This window comes from Chiloscyllium plagiosum, unplaced genomic scaffold (assembly GCF_037043375.1).
Source record: "Chiloscyllium plagiosum isolate Xiang-an unplaced genomic scaffold, Cpla_swu_hap1 HiC_scaffold_16, whole genome shotgun sequence".
Taxonomy (NCBI): domain Eukaryota; kingdom Metazoa; phylum Chordata; class Chondrichthyes; order Orectolobiformes; family Hemiscylliidae; genus Chiloscyllium; species Chiloscyllium plagiosum.
This window is the reverse complement of record NW_028270154.1, coordinates 8,359,563-8,386,110: the sequence shown is the minus strand read 5'-3', so window position 1 is coordinate 8,386,110 and position 26,548 is coordinate 8,359,563. Positions and strand designations below refer to the sequence as shown.

At 38.8% G+C, this 26,548-nt stretch overlaps 1 pseudogene; it reads left to right on the top strand.

Moving 5' to 3' along the window:
• Positions 1-9,703: 9,703 nt before the first annotated feature.
• LOC148147469 (protocadherin-10 pseudogene) lies at positions 9,704-11,054 on the top strand (annotated as a pseudogene).
• Positions 11,055-26,548: the final 15,494 nt, after the last annotated feature.

Genomic DNA, 26,548 nt, shown 5'->3' with positions numbered 1-26,548 from the left:
CTCAATTCTCGAAGTTCACCCCTCACAAAAAATATCCTCAATTCACCTATAGATGCCCACTGATGATTTCCATTTCTGTCAGCTCAAAACGATCCTTGCTATTTACTTTAGCAAAACTTTTCAACACGCTGGACGAATTTATAAATCGTCTTTAACTTTTTTTTTCTTTAAGGATAGCGAGAAGCAGTCTTTTCTGATTTCTCCATGCAACTAAAATTCATCAACCTGTTACCTACCTAGTAAATCTTCTTTGGATGCAAAACATTGTCAACCATCCGAAACAACGACGCCCAGTATTGGCCACAGTATTCCAGTTGAATTAATATATACGTAGCTTCTATTTTGCTTATTCATTCATGGGATGTGGGTGTCGATGACTAGCCACCATTCACTAGCTTATTCCCCAGCACTCTTGATGGTGATGAGTTGTCTTCCTGAGATAATAGAGCCCAGTTATGTCGTTAGACCCATAATTCCAGAAGGGAGTATCTTCCAGGATTTTAACCTCGAGACACCGAGGGAAAAGTCCAAGTCAGAATGGTGTATAGCTTGGAGGGGAATTTTCAGATGACCGTGTGCCCATGTATCTGCTGCCCTAGCCCTTCCAGATGGCACTGGTTGTGGGTTCAAAAATTGGTGCCTCAGGAGCGTTGACGAATTTCTACTGTGTCTTTTACTGATAGTGAACATACACAGTAATTTTGGTAGCTTTAAAATATAAAGGGATTAAAAAAATATTGTATATTTATTGCGTTCACATTCATGATGAAGGACTTATGCCCGAAATGTCAACTCTCCTGCTTCTGGGATGCTGCCAGACCGGATGTGGTTTACCTGCGCCACACTTTTTTGAGTGCAATCGCCAGCATCTGCAGTCCTCACTTTCTCCTAGTATTGTGAAATGGTGCTCGAGTCCTGACCTGTAAAATTTAACATTTCTGTTAGTATACCATTCCCACCAGATATTATTTCAATACTTGTCTATATGCATTCTATTTCCCACATGCAGTTATGACTTTCAATTACTTTACCTACTCGGAGCCACCACCTAATCGCCACAGATCTAAATCTGCTCTCAACAGCATTAAAAATACAATAAGCAACAGCAGATGCTGGAGATCTGAAGCAAAAACAGCAATTGCCTGTGAAATGCAGACTTCTGGCAGCATCCGTGGACAGAAAACAGGGTTACCTTTTCGAATCCAGTCACTCTTAACCATTTCTGACAGCGTTACCAGTAACGTACTTTGTGACTATGACCGATGTGTCCTATCAATTCTTATGTAACACGAACATTCTGAGAAGTTTGGCATGCTGTGCAAGATAAGTGATACCAATATTTTTGCTCTGTTGCATTATTTATTGCGTGTAGCTCACACAATTAAACATTTACGCACATAAATAATCCAATCATTTGCAGTTTTGGCTAATTTCTTTGTTTCCATATAACTGCAATTTCCAACTCTAAATATTCATTCCTCTATGACGATGCTGTCACTGTAAAAATGATGATTTTGTCCTTGACTTTTTTCTGCAGAGAGGTTGTAAAGGCAGAGATGCCGAACAGTCGGGGTTTAACGGTTTAACAATGGAAGGGGAGTGGCCAGTTTTCTCTTTCTTAGTTGTTGCAGTCAAAAGACGTTTTCAGTCCAGAAGAGTTGTAAGCTTCAGCAAGGGGTTCCTGACAGACTTTCACTGAAACCTCTCTCTGAATGTAATTCCCTCCTTCCTGTAAGAATCTATGTTTGAATTTATCTTCCTGTCACGGGGTATATCTATGTGATGTTACTGTATTGGAACAGTTAATTAGTAATAGTTACTGTATCGGGTCAGTTAAGGTTTCCAATAGTTGAGTTATTCTAAATTCCAATTTTCTTTGTTTAAGTTTTAACTGTAATATTTAAATAAATTGCGTATTGCTTAAAGCCGAGTTGTATCACTCCTGGAACACCAACTTCACATCTACGCTTAAATAAAGATAAAGTTAGAGTCCAGGCTACTTTCTTGAAATATTTTGAGGGAGTCTGGCCTGGTCAATAAGAGATTGACTGCTTTGTCGGGATGATTCTACAATTCCAATTTGGGTTTAGGGCTGTTGGACTGATTGATGGTGAGTGATTGGTATTAGTGTCTTTTGTTTCGAGTGTTGAATTCGGTTGGTTTAAACAGTGCTTTGTGCAGTAACTAAGACTCGTTATGTCACTAAGAATTTTCTGGGGCTGGAGGAAGTGATTATCGACATTTTACAAACAATGAGCAAGATAAAGTTGTTGAATTGGCAGACAAGTTGGAGTTGGGGTTTCCTTTAGGTGAGGTAATTGCAGCAATAGCTTAACGCTGAAATTTGCTGGAAATGCCATCGGAATCTGTGAAAATGGTTAGACTACAATTGCAGATGAAGCAGCTTGAACGTGAAAAGAAACTGAAACAGTTTGAATTGCCGTTAAAAGGAGAGGAAAGAAAAGGCAGAAATAAAAGAAAAGAACATAATCGCCATGGCAGAATAAATAGAAAAGGAGGAATTCCCGAGCAGAAAGGAGAAAGATAGATATTTTGGACTTTTGAAGTTGGCAATTAGACAGAGAAGTTAACTTAAAAGGATGGAAGTGAAGGCGAAGGCAGGTATAGTTAGGAGGATAGTATTGATGAGCAAACCCATCGTAGCCAAAGGACTGATAGGCATCTGTTTAAAGAGTCAAGATTTGAGTGGTGCTGGAAAGGGCTTTTGCCAGAAACATCGGTTTTCCTTCTCCTTGGATGCTGCCTAACCTGCTGTGCTTTTCCAACAACAACTCTAATCTTGACTCTAATCTCCAGCATCCACAGTATCTACCTCTGCCTATTTGCTTAAATATATCGAAACATTGCTTAAATTTGATGAGAAAGAAGTAGAAGTAATAGAGAAGTAGTAGAAACCTTTTCTTTATCTTATTTGAGAAAGTGGCTAAACAAATGAAGTGAACAATGATCATGTAGGTTTTGGCGATCCAAACAAAGTTGCTAAGTAGAGCTGGTGTGGTATTTGCATCACTATCTGAGGAGGTATGGAGGGAATATGAGAAGGTGAAAAATGCCATCTTAATGAATATGAGCTGGGGCCAGAAGCCTACAGAAAACGTTTCATGCATCTAAGGAGGGACCCTGGCCAAACATGCATTGAGTTTGAAAGGATCAAATTAATTTTGATAGGTGGGTAAGGGCATTTAAAAGATCAAATATATGACGCGCTGACGAGAGAGGATTATTTTTGAGGAGTTCAAAAATTCACTTCCTGAGATTCTGAGAACTCATAGTCAAGAGCTGAGGATTAAAACGGCAAAATTTGAAGCAGAAATGGCTGATTGATATGCGTTGTTTCATAAATCGAAGTTTGACTTTCGAAACCAATTGCAACCTGTGAGAAATGGAAACTGGAGAAAAGAGAAATGCTCAGGTGATAAGGGAAAAGTAGATCTCATTGACGATAATAAACATAGCTTACTGGAAGGTAAAAGGAAACCTATGATGAGGAAATAAAAGTTAAAAGGTTCAGGTGTTTTCACTGCAATAAAGTGGGCCACATGAAGTCATAGTGTTGGTAGTTTAGAAAAAAGCACTGGTACGACAGATGTAGGAAACATGATAAGCACAGTGGAGGCGAAAAAAAGTTGCACCACAATGTATTATCTGGCTGGAGGTTGGGTGAGAAGAAAGTACCAGATCTTAAACCATTTACTTGTGCAGGTAAGGTTTACTCACATAGGCAGGAACATGTCACAATGTAAAGAGATACTGGATCATATTAATCATTGATGTTGAGAGATGAGGAGCCATGTAACTCAGAAGGACTATTGCCAGAAAAAAAGTGGTAGTACGTGGAATTCACAGTGACCGAAGAAATGCTCCATTATGTCGAATGAAGTGGAGTGTCCAGTGAAAAGTAGAGAAATGGTAATGGGAGATATCGTTGGATCATGAGCCGGAGTGCTGCCTTCTGTGGTTGAAAAGCCAGTGGAAAATCAGGGAACTGAGGTATTACAGGAAGTATATTCTTGGATTTCTCCTGACTGTATGATAACAAGTTCATAAAGCCACCAGTTGAAACCGGAGGATAAATAGAAGAATGCAGATAAGGAAGCTGAAGTCGAATTGTCAGAGACCATGTTTGTTCACATGGCTGAGACAAAACAAGAACAGATGGATAACAACGTGGGTAGTTTTAGTTCAGAGATATTAACTGAGCTACAATAGAAAGATGAAAAACTGAAGTATTGTATTGGAAAGCGAACATAGAAGGAGAATTACCACATGTTACTATCTTAACAATGATGCTTTGATGATTAAATGGAAACCATCATATATTTAGGCAAACGAAAAATGGTCAGGAGTTCATCAAACTGTATTGCCAGTTGGCTATAAAAAAGGACATACTGCGGGTAGCACATGAATTACCAGTAGGAGGTTATTTATGGTTAAGAAAAATCAAGCCAAAATATAAAACATTTATACTGGCCTGAAAAGCATAAGGATATAATTGAATTTTGCCAGACATGTTATTATACATATCAGATAATTGAAACCCCTCAAGATGTAATAAAACGAACACATTTAATCCCAATTCTGGCATTAGAGGAACCATGTACAAGGATTGAGTGGGACTCCTACCTAAAACAAGAAGTGGGAATTAGAATTTGTTAACAATAATGGACATGACCATTAGACTTCCAGAAACGATTCCATTACGTAAATCACAGCTAAAAGGATTGCAGAAGAGTTACTAAAATTTTTAAAAAGATATGGATTACTCGCAAAGATAAAAGCAGAGGGACCGAAGAATCTAGGGATTAACTATTTAACAGTAGAAAGGGAGTGTCCAGTTCTTCCAGTTCAGGTTTTGTTTCTACGTTTGTTTAGCTGTAGCCATCATAAGATGTTTTCAGTCCAAAAGAGTTGCAAACTTCAATAAAGGTTTCCTGACTTTCTCTGAAGTCTCTCTCTCTAGATGTTATTCCCTCCAGCCTGTAGGAATCTGTGTTTGAATTTACCTTTTACCCAAGGGGGATGTGTTTATTGGAATAGTTAATAAGTAATAGTCACTGCATCGGTTCAGTTAGGTTTCCAATAGTTAAGTTCTTCTAAATTCCACTTTCTTTTACTTGTGTTTTAACTGCAGTGTTTAAATAAATTATGTTTTTCTTAAAGCCGAGTGGTTTGTCTAGTTGCATAACACCTAGAGCACCAAATTCACATCTACTTTAAATATAAAAAGCATTAAGGTCTATGCTACCTTTTAGCATCATTTCATAACATTTAGCATCATAACATGTAGCATCATTTCAGAGTATGGGGGAAAATACGTTTTTTTCAGTTGGCATCAGGAAAGTGAAGCTTTTGTTTGGTCAGTGTATACAGAGGAACGTTGGTATATAAATGTTTCCGTCTGAAACTGTTCATATTTTCTAAAATATATTTTACAGTAATTATATTTGGCATGTTCAGGAAAGCATATTTTCTCTGCTTTAATTCAAAAGTCATACAAAACCACTGGTGTGTTTGTTATTTAATTATGTTATTTTATGTTATATTACCTTTTAGCGCGCATTTGCAATGTAACTATGGTGTCTGCTATTTCTAAAGATGCTGTTAAGCGATTATTTCTCTAAACTACGACAACCAGCCTATTCCTGTCAATAGTCTGATTAAACATCGTTGAAATGTTTTCAATTAATTTACATCGTTCCTGAAATAAGATAACTAAACAAATGCACAGAACTTTAGCTGTGGTCTCACCAGCGTTCTGTATATTTGAAAGATGAAGTATTTATGCTTACATTCCCCAATAAATGAAATTATTGTTTTGTCTTTCCAATTACATGCTGGACGAGCATACTGTCCATTTCTGAATAGTACGCTAGGGGACTCGTATTCCTTTTTATCTCAGAGTTCTTCAGTCACTCAACATTGAGATACTTAGCATATTTTTAAATTCTATCTGCCAAAATTAGCAATTTCGAATCTCACGCATTGTACTCCATTTGCTAAATTTCACCCACATAACAAATTTATTCCTAACACACTCTCATATACTTCAGTCCCCATCAGAGCTTAATTTCCGAACTATCCTTTTGTCAGCAATATGTTTGGCAGTGATATATTTCACTCCTTTATGCAAGTTATTTACATTCATTAGCAGCTTAGGTTTCGATATCAACCTCTGGGTGACCACTCTTTTCTCTTTGAAACGTGGAAAGAGTGCTATTTTTGATATTCTCTGCATCCTTATAGTCAGCCAGTCTTTTACCTATTCGAATATGTCAGTCCTGACACCATGAACCTCTTTTTCTACAAAAATATTTGATGGCATATTGTTAAATGCCTTCTGCAGATTTGAGTAAAATATACTGTCTGCTTTTCCATTATCTGCAGTAACTCGTAAAAGAATTTCGGTGAATTGGTCAAACATGATGTCCATTTCAGAAAATCTCAATGTCTGTACCTGATCACCTTGAACTCATCTGTAAGTTCAGAGATTGTTGTCTTCATTGGACAATAATCTCCAAATTAGTTTGCTAACGTTTTCCAGAATATACCTAATATTTGTTCCATTGTCGAAATATTTTCTGGAATCAACCTCTGTAACAGGTGCAACTTCAGCCAGTCCTCCTTCCTCACAGGCAGTGTACCACAAGAATCCTGCTGCATCCTCACAATTAATGACTTCGAACTGTTTCTCTACGACTGGCATTAAGCTAACAGACCTGTATTTTCCTGCTTTCCATCTACATCCCTTTTGAATAAAACAGTAATATGTACCATTTTACAATTTAAATCGATCTTCCCAGAATGAAGGAAGTATTAGAAAATTAACCACAATATATTATCTCAATGACCATTTTTTCTAAAATGCTCAGATGGAGTCCGTTACGATTTCGTCAATTCTCGGTCGGCACTGCCAAACATTTACTTAACATCACTTCTCTGTTGATTGTGATTTTACTGAATTCTCTCGCATGCTATTTCCCAATTCATCACTGTTTCTGAAATGTTGCTCGTATCCTTTGAAATAAACAATGATGCACAATGACTGTTCAATGCACCTGTCATCACCTGTCATCTCTGCATTTTTATTAATGATTCTGTCGGCTGATTCTGTCTGTGGGACCAATACTCACTTTGTTAGCTTTCCTTTTAAAATATTTATGGAAACCCTTAACTCTCTTTTATTGGGTGCCATTGTTCCTGCGAGTTTGCTAGCTGTTTGGACAAATGGCTTATGATGCGGACTGACGCAAACTGCGTGCATTAAATGTCTACACTGGCTGCAGTCTCCACAAAGATCCCTCTTTTCCCTGAGGTGTGTTGACCGACATTTTAAGCCACTGTCAGTCATCTCTCATCCAGTCACAGTCTCCTTAAACTATGGCGACTTTACCTGTATACTTATGTCGACCTTTATGTCACACTCTATTTTTCCTTCTTAAAGCTTTAGCTTTGTTTTAGAGATCCATCTAAGGGCCCAACCTACCCTCTGTCTTTGCACAAATATATGTTTTCCTTCAGTTTATTACTACCTTTAACGTTTTAGATATCAACGAATGGTGAGCTTATCCCTTGTAATACTTCCTACTTTATTGAAAATATGATGCATCCTTTTGGTAGAATCTTTGTTTCTGTTTGAAATTCACCTTTGGTGACGTTATGATTTATTGGTTTAAACGTCTGCTTGTGATAATTCAACTATCTCTTCACACCTTTATCTTAGCCCGTATTTACGTTTCAAACATTAATTAATATGGTCCTTTGAACTTTGCTATACCTGCAATAATCTGCTCTTTAGATGTGTCTAGAACATGACGCCCCCCGTCCAAAAACTCCATGTTAATTGATCCCTCACACACTACTTTTTTTTAGCCCCCACTACCATTACAGTTAGATGACTTGCTAAGACACTTGACTCAGTACATTTGAGGTGAGGATTACTCCAACATACACATTCCGAATAAATATATACCACTCTATCCGACATATGAACATTATGTACATAACTATACTGTGGCCAGAGATTTGAACCTTAGGGCTCGCCACTAGTTGCTGGACCAGACTGTTTTGTACAGCTTAGTCTGATCATAACCTAAATCTCCTGAAGATGCATGATGCCTCAGTTTGTAACTTGCTGTTGCTTGAATTGGCGAAGGCCATTCTGCCCAACAGAACACAATATTACCAAGTTCTGCACCTTAATAATTCAGTCATGCAATACTTCACTATTAGATGATTATTTGTCAGCATGCACTTTCCATAATCACAAAGCTGTGGCCTAATGGCGTAAGGATTGACTATGCATCCAGAGGTCTCGGTCGCATTCTGGCGACCTGGGTTTGAATCCTATCATGGCGAAAGGTAGAATGTGAATGCAACCTTTTTCAAAAGAAAATCTAGAATTAAAACTCTAATGAAGACCATGAAACAGTCTTCGATTGTCACGACAAAAAGAGAAACTGGTTAACTAAGTACTCTCTAGAAGGAAATGGCAATCCTTACCTGGTCTGGCCTACATGTGATTCCTGACCCACAGCAATGTAGTTGACTCTCAACTGTTAGGAAGGGGAATGAGTGCTGGATTAGCTCGTGATGCCCACATCCTGTGACAGATTAAAAAAAATGCAGGCTTATTCTATGGAAAGTGAAGAAAATGGTAACAAATGTAAAATAAAATTAAAGAATCTCTCAAAGACATAACACCTTCATTAAAATACCAAACGTATTCAGACTTCTTATTAGTGCTGCGCAACCATAAATAAGTTTGTTCATATCTGACGTGATGTAATATGAACAATCTACGGATTGTGTCAAATAAACTATGGGTGATACTGACAAATAAGATGTAGGTGGTTGCATGCACAATGGTCATTATGGCAACACTGGATGTGCCATCAGGAGCAGTTAGCGACTTGCAAGTCATTTTAAAAGACGAGACTGGACTTTAAAAAAAAACTTACTTCTCCAGAGGTTTATTTTCTTTAGACTGGTGGTGACATGCGGCACATGAAACAAACGAAAGCATTATTAATTTTACTTTCATTTAATTTTAGTAAGCTTGTTTTATTTTCTGGAACACAACGCCAGCTGAATCCAGAGGTAAAATATTGAATGGCTTTGGTTCTGCATTGAGTATGACTGACACAGATAAATTCTGATCTTGCATGTGCTGTCCGTAAGATAGTTTTTTTTTTGATTGATAAGTAATGTGTTTGTCTGCATTATGATCGCATCTTCCCTAACAATTAAGACATGAAATGTATTTGGAATGCCGAACTTCAGTTTCAGAAGCAAGGGTGCTGCGGATTGTGTCACAAGACGTCCTGTTGAGTTTTTATTTGCACACTCAAAAATACTAAGGTTTCAGAATGGGCTAGTTTTAAGAACAATTGATGCAGTTATTGGTTAAGTCTTTTCGTTTCACTGTCTGCAATAAGGACAGAGGATGACGTGTGTGATGTAACCGCCTCCTCCACCAGTGAAACAGAAAAGCAGCGAAGAAACAGTCCATGCTTTCCCTTATGCTAGACGGACATATTCAGAGAAGCTGTCCTTTTTTTTTAATAACGCAAATGCACATTAGCATTAAAAAATACAAATTCGTTCGTCTTTTACAAAAAAAGGAATTTAATGTAAGCGATTGGCTGATTGTTTATAAATTCATCAGACATTGCAGTCCAGAGCAATGAATACATCCAGTCGCGGGGCGTTTTTCATCTTCCTCCATTATGTGATAGACACAGTTTCTGGACAACTTCGGTATTCCATTCCCAAGGGGTTGCAGCACGAGACATTTGGGGGTAATATCGGTGAGGATTTAACTCTCAAATTCAGAGAATTATCGGCATGCGAATTTCGGTTGCTCTCAGATGACAGAAAACAATTGTTAAAGGTAAATGAAGACAATGGTGTTTTATTTGTTAATGAACGAATTGACCGAGAACACATCTGTAGACAAAGCACGCCGTGTTCCCTTTCCTTTCAAGTAGCTCTTGATAACCCTTTGGAAATGCATCATGCCTCAGAAGAAATAATAGATGTAAATGATAATTTACTTCGTTTTTGAAAGGATGAAATTTTCCTGCAGATCGGTGAATTAATTGCGCCTGGAGCCCGCTTCCTTGTTGAGAGCGTGCACGATCCAAATGTGGGGATAAATACAATCAACACATACAAAACCAGTCCAAACGAGATCTTCAACATTAGAGTGCTGACAAGAACAGGTGGAAATAGAAGTGCTGAGTTGTTATTACAGAAATCCTTGGATCGTGAGCAGCAGGCTAGTTTCCATATTGTACTTACTGCTATCGATGGTGGGCTCCCCCACAGATCTGGAAAAAAAATCGATTATCATTAATGTAATGGACGGGAATGACAATGCGCCTGTATTCCAACAGCAAGTCTATAGAGCGACTGTGCGAGAAAACACTCAGCAAAGCAGTATCGTTGCAAAAAGCAATGCTGTTGACTTAGATCAAGGAGTGAACGCTGAGTTAACATATTCCTTCACTAGCTATGTGTCTGAAAGAATTCATGACCTGTTCAAATTGGACTCGATAACTGTCGAGATCACTGTTCAAACAGAACTAGATTTTGAAGAATTAAATATTTTCGAGTTTGATGTACAGGCAGTGGATAATGCTCCACCCTTTTTGGTAGGACATGGTCGACCTAATTGATGTGAATGATAACTTTGCTGAAAAAGAGATTAGCTCAATATCCAGCATTATCCCTGAAGATGCTGCAGTAGGATTGGTTATAGCCACAATCAGTGTCACAGATCGAGATTCTGAAAAGAATAATCAGGTAAAGTGCCAGGTTCCTGAAGATATTCAATGTAAATTGCAAAAGTTTTTGATGAATAGCTATAAATTGATAACGCATGATAATCTGGATTGTGAACAGTCCTAATCTACAAAATATCAATTTCAGCCTGGGATGAGGGTATGCACTCACTTCATGCAAATAAAGCAATTTTAGTTTCAGTCTCTGATATAAATGGCACTTTATACAATCCTCTTATAGCGTGTGTCTGATGGACAACAACTATCCTAGTGGTTCCACACTTGCTGTTACCGTTTTGGTCAACCGAGCCTCTCCAGGACGATCATCGTTTCATTTTCAATCGTCTCCAATAATACTGAAAAGTCTTCTCAACGAAGAAACGTGCCCCGCCATTCTGTATATATCTCGAAGTTAAATCATTATTTCATCTTCGTTTTGGATCGACTTCATTTTTGTTTCTCTTAACCATCATTTTACTGATCATTTTGAAGTTTAAATAAGTCAGAAACGGTGTAGAAATCACAACTCGACAGTTTCTTCTTACAGATTAAGTACTTCAAGCAATGGCTTTGATCAGAAACCTGGACCAAGGCGACCACTGAATAATAGCGGGCCTGATCAAACTGAAGGTTTTGGTTACACTACCTGTTTATCACCAGAATAATCGAAAAGCAATTTTCTCTTTTTAAAGCCTATCCACCCTACTTTGCCTTACAGGGAAGTGAATGCCGTGGATACCAACATGTAGAATTCATTTAAACAGCAGTTTTGATGCTAGCAGGAAGTTTGTTTTGATAAAGTGGTATGTTTGGGATGCCCATACGTTTTGAATGTTTAGCTCAATGCTTCATTAAAAGATACTCTCAATTTTTTTTTTGCTTGTTTTCTTCCGAAGTTAGTGTATTTCTGGTATTGAAATCACTGAAAGCATGCATGCTTGGTGTACAGAAAATAATCATTGTTAAAAAGCGACAACAATTCAAAGTTTTTCATCTTCCACTCATTAGGACTGTGAAGCAAGAATCAACCTGGAAAACAGGAACACCAACTTATTCTGCATGAGAAGACAATTCTAATTTGTTTGGCCATCGTGGGCATGGTCATGCAGCAAGAAGAGTTTACCATCAATCTTAGTTTTCAGGCAAATGTTTATTGATCAAAGAATTGTCATGGAGATGCACCAGAGATTGGCGGTCTTCACGACCATTTTTAAAATAAAAACGATGCAACGTAACTACTTAGAAAAAAAGTTTTTGAAAAATAGCCCGACCTGTTAACAAACGAAGCTTCGAGTACATACAAAGTGCATCACTCTGGGAGCCCCTAGAAATCATTTTGAATTGGTTCGTGATGGAATTCCTAGCATTGTTAAACAAATTCACAAGATGCATACTTAAATGCTTGAAGTATCTGTTAGGGCAGGCAATATTGTGATAGTTATTCTCAGCCTTTAAGGGGTATGTTTCCTCCCACAACATGTGACACATATGGAAATTTCCGTTTCATGAGGATATGTGATGTGATTGTGCATTCCAGTCAGTGGTGTCTGACATTAAATCCAAGAAGGCTTTTGACCTTCTGTGTGTGAGATTTTCTCTCAATGACTAATAATTCTGCACTTCAAAACAATGGAAGTAATAAAATAATACAATCACAGCATTGACAATAATATGACAGCATTTCACAAACAAACTGTATTTTCCATGAATTAATTACGATTTCACATTTAAAACTACAATTCTTGCTTGGAAATCTACACTTAAATAACTCATTAAATGCAATTTAGATTTTATAATGTTTGCTTTTTCAACATGGTTAATTTCTGGCGATATAATAGTTAATGGTGCTCGAATTCCCTGGCAACTTCTGTCAAGCTGTTTTCATTTACTAGTGAAGTTTTAAGGTATAAATTTCAAGTTCTTTATTCACCCAACATTTTATGACATAATTTGAATCACAGTATGAGCTTTAACATTAAAGAAAGGCGAAAAATCTATTCTCAAACGTATTTCAGACTTTTTATTAACTGTTTAAGGATTAAATATATTTATACATTTACAATGAATTGTTTTGGCTCTTGCACCTATGTTAAATATCAAGTAATTTGCTTTTAATTTCGTGTTTTGTTTATTTATGGTTTTGGTGATACTTATAATATTTAAACCGACTCTCTACAAACTGTAAAGTAAACCAAGGAAAGCAAGCACACACCTTATATTTAATGCATTAATTTAGAAATTGAATGAACGTAATTTGAAATTATGCGTTAGGTTCTAATTGTCATCTAAACTTCTAGTTCAATCCTATACTTATTGAACTATATGCAAGAGAACGAACGTGCAATAAAGACTGGGAGACAGCAGCAGAGAGATAGAGACAATAAAATGTGTTGAGAAATCACAGATATCAAAACACATTTCTTTTTATGAAGCATAAGAATGTTTTACAACATCAATGTTAAATCCAAAGTTTTCATGAACTCTTGCATTCCATGAAAATATCCACAAAATTTGTGAATTTTGGGTAATCCATAGAAGCGTGGTGTGTTGGATCTGTCTGGTTTCATTTTTTTGAAAGTGGGTCTTATTTATTTCTCCAGATTTCTCAAGTTGTTTTGAGTAGGGCTATGATTCGGTTCTCTAGTTGTGGGGTCGGGTCTATCGCCACTGGTAAGTGTTTGTATCTGCACGTAGTGCGTTCACTTTTTCAATGTAATCTGTTTGATTTAAGATGGGGATTTCTCAGCAACAAGCCCAAATAAGCAGACAGAACACGTCCGGAAACCCTAGCCACTCTCCGCTATATCAAAGACATCTCAGAAATGACTGCCAGACTACTCAGACCCCTTGGCATCATGGTATCCCACAAACCTACCAAGAAACGAAAACAGCAGCTAATAAACTTTAATGATTTTATACAGACAACAAACACACTAATATCATTTACAAAATACCATGCGAGAACTGCAATAGTCACTATACCAGCCACCAGGATATATGAACACCAACTAGCCACAAAACGACATGACCATCTCTCACTTGTATCCTTACATACAGCTAAGAAAGGACACCATTTTGACTGGGACAACACATCCACCCTAGGACAAGCCAAACAGAGACACGCACGAGAATTCTAGAAGCATGACATCCTAACCGGTACTCTATCAACAATCACATTGACTCGGTCCCCATTTACCACCCCTTGAGAAAAAGAACAGAAAATGACATCACCACAGGAAATGACATCACCAATCCCCCAAAATCCCAGACATATAAATAGAAAGCAGGAATGATCAGCAGTACTTCATCTGGAGGCTTGCTGAGGATGTTACCTAGTATGGTGACGAAACGTCTGAAAATGAACCTTTCAGCTCAGCGAGCAAACCTACAGCCAGAACTTATTTTGTTCCCTGATGACGTGCAAGGAAGAAATATATACCCCTCCCCATCTGCTCCAGAGTAACAATAATCTTGGTGAACCTGAAATAGCCCAGGAAAATAGTAATATCCAGCTGCCACATAGTCTGACTTGTTCGATCATTGACCAAGACAATGACACAATCAATCCTGCCAAGTCACTAAAGTGCACCTTAATAACATCAAAATTGAAAGAGGTGTCCCCCAGTTTAGTGAAGCAATATATTGACACCAGGAGTCTCACAAAATCATGTATTACATTGGAGGTTCTGGGCATTATCATCATCATCCACAAGGTGACAGCATAGTGGTGTATAGTCAACAGAGCATTGTCATGTGAGAATCAGCATTAATTCCGCACAACGTGAAGACTAAAGACGATAGACGAAATATGGACATAGAAACTTCGTGCTAATCACCACCTACCTAACCCACACACCCCATAACATTTACCATCACTTTGAGGTCATCCTGAGGGTATGAATGGCAAGGAACACACTCTGTCTGGAATATATTAATTTTCATCAACAGCAATTGTTCTGCAGCACACCCACTATCACCACCTATCCAGTGGCATGGGGCATAGTTCCTAACCTAGATTTGTGGCAGTAGGTGAGCAACCAACAGGATAAAAATTAAACTTACTTAAAATTGTTGCTGTAAATCTACCTGCAGCAGATACCAAAGTCTCTGACAGCACCATGACAATATTAAAGCTAGTGACAATGACACAACCAATATGAAGATGAAGTCCCGCCTTTCCTTTGAGGATATGCTCTATCACATTGAGAATGCATGATGACAATGCTGAATATGATGCATTTCAAACAAAACTATCGAGTCAATACTGAGCACTCATGAGCAGTCTTTATGAGCTACCAGTAGCAACAGAGATGTTTTCAAACAGAATCAGTCCCTGATACCTTCCCCATTCTACCATTACTATGGAGACACATGACCAACACAGATTCAAAGAAGATAGTAGGAACGCAGTATGTGAAGGACAGCACCAAACATGACTGAAAATGACATGTCGAATTGATCAAAGTCTCAGCACTATTTGCACATTAAGCAGCTCGTGACAGATAAGGCTAAGAGAAGGCACAATATGACACCTAAACTCACGAATCCTACCACATCCAGTTATTAATGGTGGTGGATAACTAAATAGCTAATCTGAGGATGAGGCTTCATAAATATCCCTATCATCAATGATGGGAGATCCCAGAACTTCGTTGTAAAATACAAGACCGAAGCATTTTCAGGTGCAAACAAAATTGACGACTGGAGACTCCAATTCAATTCTAAGGTCCCCAGTATTACAGACGTGAGACGGCCACATAAAGAGAGTAAATCTTAACCAGTCAGTTAGTGCTATATCTGTTGTAGATGTCAGGCTGCAGCAAGTTCCATTCACCCCACATGATATCTAGCAACGATTGAAAGAACTGGACAGCGCAATGACTATGGGTTCTCATTAAATTCGGGGAATAGCGCTGAAAACCTATGCTCCAATGCAGTTGCAATCTATATAGCAATACGGAAAGTTCTCCATATATTGTCACGGCCACAAAAAGCAGGATAAATCCTAATAAGCCAATTAGCACACTATGCAAATGCCCCAAATCACTATCCAAGTAATGAAATGTGCCATTGAGAATGCTGACAAGAGGCATTTACACCAAAATAACGTGTTCACTGACGCTCAGTTTGTGGTGGCAAAAGTGAGGACTGCAGATGCTGGAAATCAGAGTCTAGATTAGAGTAGTGCTGGAAACGTGCAGCAGGTCAGGCAGCATCCAAGGAGCAGGAAAATCGAAGTTTCGGGCAAAAGCCCTTCATCAGGAATGAAAGCAGAGAACCTCCGAGGTGGAGAGATAAATGGGAGGTGTGGCCAGCCGAATCATGTCCTTGATATATTGCAGACCATCGAAATATGGAAGGAAGAGCTGAGATCCAAGGCGGAAATAAAGATGACGGGCTTTTAACAAAGTTGCATTTGATTGAATGCTAGATCGAGGAGCTCTAGCAAAAACGTAGCAAAGGAATCTCTCTCGTCTGACAGCAGTTGTACCAAGCATTTAGGACAAAGGCAGTCACCCCATCCACACGACCGGAATGTTGTTGTCTCGCAAGTTCTTTGCTAGGTCTTAACTAGTGTCATCATCAATGACATTCCCTCTGTCATAAGTTCCAAGTTCGGGATGTTTTCTGACGATTATGCAACGTTCAATTCAACTTCTCAGATAGTGCTGAAGTCGACGTGGCAAAGTAACAAGACCTCGACAACGTTTTGGCCTAGGCTGAGAAGTGACAAGTACGGCTGGTGTTGCATTTTTGCTCGTCAATGTTAATATCAAACACGAGAGAATCTGTCTATCCCCCTTTGCACTCAACAACGTTATCATAAATGAATCCCCTGTTTCAAATATCGAGAGTGTTGCCATTGACCAGAAATTGAATTGGACGAGTGACACAAAAGCTGCAACTTCAAAGACGGACAATGGAAGGGAATTATACAGCAATCAATGCTTCTCCTGACTTCTCAAATGCTGTCTACCACTGGTAAAGTTCAAATTAAGAATGTGCCAGAATATCCTCAACATACCTAGCTCAAAGGACACACGTGAATCTCGACAAATTCAGGAAGAAGCTACTGCTTGATTGGCAGCCAATCAATCCACTTCGTTTACTCTGACTCACAGTGACAGTATTGCATACCACCGTGAACATATTTTGCACAATTTACCAAGACTCCTTAGACAACACGCACCAAATTCCCTATCTCTCCCACAAAGTTGGACAAAGGCAATTATCTGCCTGCTCCTCCTTATTCTGTACACAATTATGAGATGGAGCCATTGCCCCATGGCTTCCGTATTTCCGGGGAAGTGTTGCAAAATTGCATTCTGAACGAAGGCGTGGTGAACTGACCCTGCAAAGACTGCAGTGGTTCCAAAATGAAGCTCAACATTTTATTCGTAAGGGCTATTAGAGGTGAGAAATAAAATTGGCATGGCCAAAGATGCGCATTTTCTATATATGAATTTAAAATTAACTTTGCCACACGTACAAAATTAATCAAGAGGGTATGTCCCACGAATTATTATCTCATTCTATTTTACACTCCATTGGCATTAGTGTTTGAATTCGATACCTCGATATGTACTGGCATCCCATGGAGAGCTGCAGTTGCAGGCACGGTTCCTGCCCCATTCTAAAGTTTGCTCAAATGTCACTCCTACAAATTGTAGTGATATTCAGTTATGAATTTCTAACAAGAAAGCATAGGTTTCTTTGAGATAGTGACAAAGTCTTAAATTTCAACATACAAGCCACACAGAACAGATACTTTGAAGGTTAGAATTGACATAGGTGAACAGTTTGCATTTCAATAGTTGCCTAATTAAGAGACAAAAGAACTGATCTCCAGATTTGAAGTGAGACTGATTACTTTTGACATCAATGCAGAATTTGTTCGAGGTGTGTCATCAAGAATTTATAGAAACCAGGTGAAACAATCTCTAAGGATTAGTTACCTGTCTAGCACAAAAGAGGAGGTTGGAACTGTAGAAAGACAACCATCTCAGTTCCAGGAACTCTCTGCAGCAATTCGTTAAGGTCTTGTCAATGCTGAATCAGCTTCAACTGTGGCATCAATAACCATTTTCTATCGCAAGATCAGCACTGAAATGTTCACTGAATATTGCACAATTTACAGAAACATTTGCAATTCTGTGGATGCGGAAACTGTCTTCAAGATCTGCACAATATAAGAAGACAGGTAAGACTACTTCCCCTTTCTCCTCAATGGCGTTACGATCGCTAAATTCTCTACCACCAACATTATATTGTTTATCATGGGCTGCAATCTGAACTCAAAAAGCCAGATCAATAGCGTGCCTGGAAATTTTGCAATCTGTAAGTCAATTATTGATTTGCCAAAACTCGCTCACCAACTAAAGGGCATAGTTACAGTTTCATACAGGATAGCTGCAACTCCAAATGCAGTCAGGACGTTTGACATAATTTGGGACAAAGCAGTGTTCGGACGTGGGGTAAACCCCTCCGCTATTTTAAACCTGAAACACAGAGAAGCTCACCTCATGCTGTAATCTTTTAAATTTCGAGAGGCAAAGAACTAGCCCAGAGATCCATATTTAAAATAAAAATTAACAATTTTATTCTTTAAGTCCAAAGGAGAACATTAGAAGCTATTTACAACTCCTTTCCCTGAAACTTATCTTTTACCTCCCACTCTACAATACTGGACTTATAAAAAAAAACTGATTAAGATTTACAAAAAAACCTCACGTTTCAAAACCAGTCAGTTTTGTCGATTCTCTTTTGGAGGTCTTCCTCTACAGGTTTTTCTCTAAGTCGTTTTCAATGTGCACAAATTTCTCATAGACAGGTACCTTTCAGAGAGTTCTTTGGCTAGCAGTCTATACTTGTTGGTGTTCTTGGCTGTTATCCCCTGAAAAGTTCAAAATGTCCACTTTAACACCTCAAAACATCGGATCATTTCATTAGTTTGATGTTGTCTAAATACTAAATTCAACTTTGACTGGATTTTGTTATCTGAGGCATAATTTAAACTGATTGGCCGAATTTGATTGGCCGAATAGCTACTCTTAATAGCAACCAATAGCAACTATTGGTTTCACAGTCAAATGTTACATTTTAAATTCTTTCAGCACATTCTGTGTCTCTCTAAGTCCGTGCCAACTTCCAGTCTCTTAAACCTGCAGTGCATACCTATACCTTCATAACACCTTACGAAAAATGAACCATCATAATCCAAAGATGTCTTCATTTTTAAAAATTATTTAACCACATTATCATAATATGCAGATAACCTTAATATAGATGTAACATTGGATAAATACCAATCTCATCTGAACGTTATCAGTTAGATCCGCGATAACACATCTGCAATTACATTCTTACGACCTGCAACATGCCCAATTTATAAATTAAAAGTGTGTAACATATGACTCCAACAAAATAGTCTTATGTTCTTGTATTTAAATCGTTCTACGTATGTAAGAGGATTGTGATCTGTGTGCACAACTGTCTCTGACACATTGTTCATGCATACACATCAAAATGTTGTAATGCTAGTAACAAACTCAATGGTTCTTTTTCTATCGTGGAGTATTTCTTCTGGTGGAGGTTGAACTTCTTCAAAATGTAACCAACAGACAGTTAAATCTCATTATCAGCTTCCTGCAGCAGTACAGCTCCAACTGTTATGTCACGAGCATCGATGACAACTTTGAAGGGCTTCGAAAGGTTTGCTGTAGCTAAAACTGGGGCAGTGGTTAATATTACTTTTAAATGGTCGAGTACCTCCTGGCATTGTTCTGTCCACTGAAACTTTGTGTTCTTCTTCAGCAAGTTGTTTAACGATGCCACTACACTGCTGAAGTTTGGAACAAATTTCCAATAGAAACTGCTTCATCACAAAAATCGAAGCAATGCTTTTGTCGAGGTTGATTGTGGAAATTCCTCGATGGCCTTCGTGTGGTGTCAACATTCCATGACCGGTGTTATGTTCCAAAAATGTCACCTCTGCTTTCGTGAGTTCAGTTTTGTTAAGTTTATTAACAGTTTCTCTTCTCGGGTTCATTCGAAGTGCACTGCCAACTGCAGCATGCGATTTTTCCAGGATTTATTAAAGATTACTACATCGTCCAAATAGACTGCACAGTTTGTTAACCCAGCCACAACTCTGTTCATGAGTTTTTGGAATGTGGCAGGTGTGTTCCTCCTTCCAAAGGGCATCAGTTTGAATTGAGATAGCTCATTTGAGGTTACAAATACAGAGATGTCTTTCGCCATGTCTGATAAAGGTACCTGCCAGTTACCACGCAGTAAGACCAACTTGGTGATGTAACTGGCTTGTCCAACTTTCTCTATACAGTCCTCTAATCTTGGCATTGGGTATGAGTCTGATTGTGCAACGGCATTGACTGTCTGATAATGCATACAAAATTGTTGTGTCGCTTCTGGTTTGGTAACTAAGACGATTGGCGAACTCCACTCACTCTGTCTCGTTTTGATGATATCCTCATTGAGCAAGGCCTCCCCCTCCTTCTATCTGGCTTTGTAAGGAGTAAGCTGGTAAGGCTGTTTTATTTTTATCTGTACAGCATTCCCTATGCCTACTTCACGCACAATAGCTTTAATCCTCCCTATCTGATTCCTGCATATGTCCTCATACTGCAGTAACAAACTTTTCAACTGCGTTCTATGCTCCTGAACCAGATAGTTTACGAACCTATTCCACTCCTCAAGGACTTCTTCGTCGTTTGACATATTTTGAGTCACATCAAATTCCACAACATCTGGATTTGATTCCTCACTCCGCGGGGCAGTAACTAACACCTGTTTCTCCAGTTTCTTTCTTTCTATATAACACAATTTCAACATGATCACATGACGCACCCGATACAGTTCTTTTCTATCTGGCAGCTTTATTAGATAGTTCACCTGATTCAACTTTTTTTTCAATCTGATAGGGACCAGTAAAACTGGTTTTGAAGGGATTTCTTATCACTGGTAAAAGTACTAACACGTCATCCTCTCTGGAAAACGTCCGAGTCTCAGAGTTTTTATTTGCCACCTGCTTCATTCTATTCTGTGCCCTCTTTAGGTGCTGTTTAGCTAACTCACCTACTCGATTTAATCTCTCCTTCACCTCTAATACATACTCTAAGTGTGAGATCTCCGATTCTGGTCGTGCCAATTTTTCTTTCATTAATTGCAAAGGGCCTCTCACTTCATGACCGAATATTAACTAAAAGGGAGTAAGGTGAGAAGATTTGTTTGGGGCATCTCTAATGGCAAACAATACAAATGTTTATCCCAATCATTCGGATAATCCTGACAGTATGCTCCCAACATGGCCGTCAAGGTCAGATGTCACCTTTCTAAAGCTCCCTGGGATTCAGGATGATATGCCCTTTTAAAAAAATTGTATACGTAGGCTATCCATGACGTTTTTAAACAGCCTAGCAGTAAAATTAGAACCTTGGTCCGACTAATCTCTCTGGGTAGCCCATACCACGTGAAGAAAGCGATCAACTCCTCTACCACCCTTTTTACTTTGATACCCCATAATGGAATTGCATCTGGAAATCTGGTAGACAGATCCATTATGGTTAACAAGTATTGATTCCCACTTTTAGTTCTCGGGATGGTCCTACACAATCAATTAAAAGCGTGAAAGATTCTTCAAATGCAGGATTTGGCAACAACGGTGCTGGTTTTATTGCTACCTGTGGCTTATCTACCATTTGGCATATATGACACGTATGGCAAAAGTTAACCACATCCTTGTGCATTCCAGGCCAATAACCATAACTTTGCACCTTTGCCTGAGTCTTTCGTACACCTGGGTCACCTCCGACAGGTAGTTCATGTGCTATTCTTAACAATTCCTCTCTGTATGCTACCAGAAACATAATCGGGTGCACTTCAGCCAATTCCTCGTCTGCACTAACTTGCTGTAGTCTCCATTTCAATCTTAGGATTCTAACTTTCAGATAATAACCCTGAGGAATATTTTCTGCCTCCTTTTCGGAGTATGCATCCACATATATATCTTTTACCGTCTTTTGTTTCTGTTGGAAGTCCCTTAGCCTTTCAGAACTAAAGACTTCTGCCTGGCCCTCTGCCTGTTCAGGTTTTTCCTGCGCCATTACATCAAACAGGGTTTCCACTAACTGAACCTCCACTCCTTTGTCTTTCTCTTTAGTTTTTGTTTCACGCTGTGAATTGAGATACAGGGATCTTGTTGCTACACAGTCTCAGAAAATACCAGGATATTTTTCTTTTAACTCTCCAGTTTCTTGATCTTCCTTGGGCTTCTCCACAGTATGGGGAGTCATTACCACCTTGTACCCTGCTAAATCATTCTCAAGAGCAAACTGGATTCCTGGAACTGACACACTGTCAATCACTCCATTGTCACTTGCCCAGCCTTGAGTTGGCATTCCAACCTGATTTTACATCGGGGAACATTAAATTACTGTCCATCTATCCCACAAGTTGCCACAATGTCGGGTAACAGATCAGAAAGAGTGCAGATTCGCTCATCTCTTGCTATTGGAGACTGGTTCGATCCTGTATCTTTGAAAATTATAACGTCTTGCACTTCTTTCCCTTCGTTCTGAGTAAACTTTACCCACAGAGACACATCCTTTATAGAGATCAGGTACTAAATCCATCTCCAGCCGCAGCCTAGGCTGTGACTCTCCTGCAGGTCCTTGGCTCTTCTTGGGGTTTCCTTTACTACTTTAACCAATGCCACTAGCTTTGTTCCTTTTCCCACATCATTTCCCTCAGAGCTCTTTTTTTAACGACCAGCACTATGACCTTACATGCCCCGCCTTCTGGCAGTGAAAATACCTTTACCCAGTGCCCTTCTGAAACTACCAGTACTGTAATGTTCTGAGTCTCACACTATTACAAGGCAACCACCTGAGGCCTTTCACCTCCTTTCCACCCTCTTGGGCTTCTTTAACCGGTGGTGTTCTCTACTCTTTGTTTTGTAGTGTAGGATTTCCCCTCCTCCCAACTACTATCCCTCAAAGGATGAAATTCTGGCCAGACGTTTGCGTTACGAACCAGCTAAAGCTGCTACCGTTCTCACTTCCTGAAATTACTGTTCCTCTACGTGAATTCTTATAATCCCTGGAAATGAGCTTTTAAACTCCTTCAGCCGAATAATCTCTCTTAGAGCCTCAACGGTCGTATTTATTTTCCAGGTTCCCATCCATCTATCAAAATGAGTATGTTTAATTCTTTCAAACTCAACATAAGTCTGACCTGGTTCTATCTTTATATTTCTGAACCGCTGTGTGTATGTTTCTGGTACCAATTCATAAGCACGTAAAATAGCTTGTTTGACCTCTGCATAATCTCTTACTCCCTCATCTGACATCTCAGCAAATACCTCACTGGCCCTGTCTACCAGTTTAGTCTAAACTAGCATTAGCCATAAATCCTCGGACCACTCCATCTGCCGAGTCAATTGTTCAAACGAAATAAAGAAGATCTCTACACCTTTCTCATCAAAATGTGGCAGAGTTTTGACATATTTGTATACCTCACCACCTTCTCTTTTAATCTCCAAACTGTTAACTTAACTGTGCTGACCACATCACAACTTCTCAAGTTCAAATTCTCTCTCTTTTTGCTCAGCTAAGAACCTTCTCTCTCTTTCTTTTTCCTCTCTCTGTCTTCTGTCTCTCTTTATCTCTCCCTTTCTTCTCACTCTCTTTGGTCAGGTAAGAACATTCTTTCTCTTTCGTTTTCCTCTCTCTTTCACTCTCCTGCTCTCTCTTGTTCTTCTCTCTCTTTCTCTAACTCTCTCCCTCTCTCTCTTCTTGTTTATCTTCTAACTCAATTTTCTTGAACTGTAATTTAACTTTTTCTAACTCTACTGTTTGTCAAACTGACCTAAATGTTTGAGTAATTCCCTTACAATTTCTGCTTTACTTTTGTCCTTGATTAAACCCAAATCTAACTTTTTTGCTAATTCTAAAATTATGGCCTTTTACTTTCCTTCTAAACTTTCCTGGCAAATTTGAGAATCATCTTCAAACCCCAGAACAACTTTAGCAATTTTAAAAGCCATTTCTCTCACTTTTCATTTAAACAACCACATGTCACCAAAATTAAACAAATTGTCTCACCTACATTTTATTTAAAGATCCAGGACACTAATCTGCAAGTGCTGAAATCCACTGGACCTTTTCATACCCCAAATCTATTCAGCTCTATTCAAATCTGTCCAAATCTCAGATTGGATCTGGCTAAGCCTATTCAAATCGCGGTCAAAAGCCCCCAAACTGTTGTGACACGGGGTAATTTGCTAATTTAAACCCAATACAGAGAGAAGCTCACGTTGCACAGTAATCTGTTAAATTTTGTGAAGCAAAGAACTATCCTAGAGGTCACCATTTAAAGTAAGAATTTACATTCTTATTCTTTACGTCCAAAAGAGAACATTAGACAACTATTTACAACTCCTTTCTCTTAAACCAAGCTTTTACCTTCCACTTCATAATTCTGATCTGATGAAAAGCTCCGATTAAGATTTACGGAAAAATAAAATCATTTTTCAAAACCAATCAGCTTTTTACATTCTCATTTGTACATTTTCCTGTGTAGATGTTTTTATAGGTCAGCTTAGACGCTGTGCTGCATAATTTCTCATGGACAGGTACCTTTCAGTGAGCTCTTCGGCTATCAGTCTATACTTGTTGTGTTCTTAGCAGTACTCCCCCTAATTGTTCAATATGTCCGATTTTATACCGTAAAACATCCAATCATTTCATTGATTTGATGTTGTCAAAATAGTAAATTCAAATTTGATTGAATTTTGTTGTCTGGGGCATAATTTAAACTGATTGGCCGAATTTAAATTTGTATTTGTATCGTAGCAACTCAGCTGCACTGGTGGTTTCACAGTCAAATGTTACATTTTAAATTCTTTCAGCAGCCTCTGTGCGTCTTTAAGGCCATACCAGCTTCCAGCAGAAAGTGAGGACTGCAGATGCTGGAGATCAGAGCTGAAAATGTGTTGCTGGAAAAGCGCAGCAGGTCAGGCAGCATCCAAGGAGCAGGAGAATTGCGGGCATAAGCCTTCTTCAGGAATGAGGAAAGTGTGCCAAGCAGGCTCAGATAAAAGGTAGGGAGGAGGAACTTGGGGAGGGGCGTTGGAAATGCGATTGGTGGAAGGAGGTTAAGGTGAGGGTGATAAGGTGAGGATGATAGGCCGGAGTGGGGGTGGGGGCGGAGAGGTCAGGAAGAAGATTGCAGGTTAGGAAGGTGGTTGGGACTGAGACAAGGTGGGGGGAGGGGAAATGAGGAAACTGGAGAAATCTGAGTTCATCTCTTGTGGTTGGAGAGTTCCTAGGCGGAAGATGAGGCCAGCTTCCAGTCTCTCTTAAAGGTTTATTAAAAACCTACTCCTTCATAACAGCAGCTGTTATGATTGGAACCCCATGCACGTTCATAAACATTTATTCATTTCCTCCTTAAGAGTACATTTGCAGCTCTAATATTCACAGTACTTCAGGTGCTTCATCTCGAAGGAACATCTACCAAATGCACCTCTTCATATCACTCCTGTTAAAATGTTGACATTTGTCTGCAGATGCACAAATTGCAATTTTAGCATAAATCCTCAAATTCATTCGTCCTCATGGTTTCAAAGAAATAGAGCTTCTTATATGTGTTCATTTATGTGGAGTTCCATGAAAGGTCTTGTACTCTTCTTACTGCTCCGCTCCAAAGAACTATGTTTCTATTCCCATAGAATAAGAGTTGAGCTTGTTCACAATCCACAAGAAGACCTGCAACAATTTGTAATGCTCCTTTCACTCTACTTCCATACTTCTGATCTCCACCATCTTGTGCAGTAGGTAAATAGTAAAATCATGATTTGTAATTTCAAATCCAAGCCACGCATCATTTTGAATTGGAATTGCATCTTAATTGTTTCATTATGCTTGAGGGAATATTGTGGAATTCCGGTGACCGTCTGTTCTAGTAAGGCGGCACATGTTCACAAATCCTGCTCACCATCAGCTTTCCCCGAATAACATTGAAGAGAAAAAAACATGCTGGCCTTTAAAATGACACCAACATCCCATGAAAGGCTGCAACACAATTGCCGTTTTTACTGAACTTAAAAGTGCTGTAGGAACTAAGCGTGCCTGACAGCATCTGTGGAGAGGAGCACATTTACTTTTCTGAGTCCAATGACACTCTTCTAAAGACGAAGCATTTCACAGTCTTGGGGTTTGTTAAATGATTTGGTTCGCCAGCTGGTTTTTATTGCAAAGTGACACCAACAGTACAGGTTCAATTCTTACACCAGCTGAAGTAACCATGACGGACTTTCCTTTCCTTTCCTATATTTTGCATGAGGTGTAGTGACCTTCACGTTAAACCACCACCAACTGTCTTCTTTTAATGACAGAACAGTTCCATGGTTCTCTGAGATGATGGCGACTTTATCTTATTGTGTTTTTATATCAGATTCCCAGGATAACTATTTTGACTTCACGGTTATTTGCACCTCCTTGAGTTGGTTGCGTGAATGCAATCCTACCCATTTCCATCATTCACGTACATAAATGCAGGCAAACGTCTTTGAAACAACAATAAAATCCATTCACACATCACCCCTGTTCTGACATTAATAACGCATGATTAAGCAGCACCTTAAATTTTAGACAAAAATCTTATCATGTTTTTGTTTACAAAGTCTTGAAGAGCATCATGTCATACTATCTCTGTGAACATCTCCA